This window comes from Trichinella spiralis (genome assembly GCF_000181795.1).
Source record: "Trichinella spiralis strain ISS 195 chromosome Unknown Scfld4, whole genome shotgun sequence".
Lineage (NCBI taxonomy): Eukaryota > Metazoa > Nematoda > Enoplea > Trichinellida > Trichinellidae > Trichinella > Trichinella spiralis.
Window position 1 is genome coordinate 1,990,263 of NW_003526943.1, and position 240 is coordinate 1,990,502.

The following is a 240-nucleotide window of genomic DNA, read 5'->3' on the forward strand; positions in this document are numbered from 1 at the left end:
CTTTCAAGCTAAACCATGGAGTGACAACTACTAAATTGTTAGCATCTGATTAATTTCTTGATTTTACTGGGAGTGTTCTATTTAAATCTTTCTTGTTTACAATCTAAGAATTTTACTTTAATATTTGCAAAGTTTCTTTTGTTACAAAACATCCATATATGTATTTTTATACATGTCGATGAGTTTTGCTGTTTGTATGAAAAATTCTGTTTGACGTTCATACATTTTCATATTAAAATA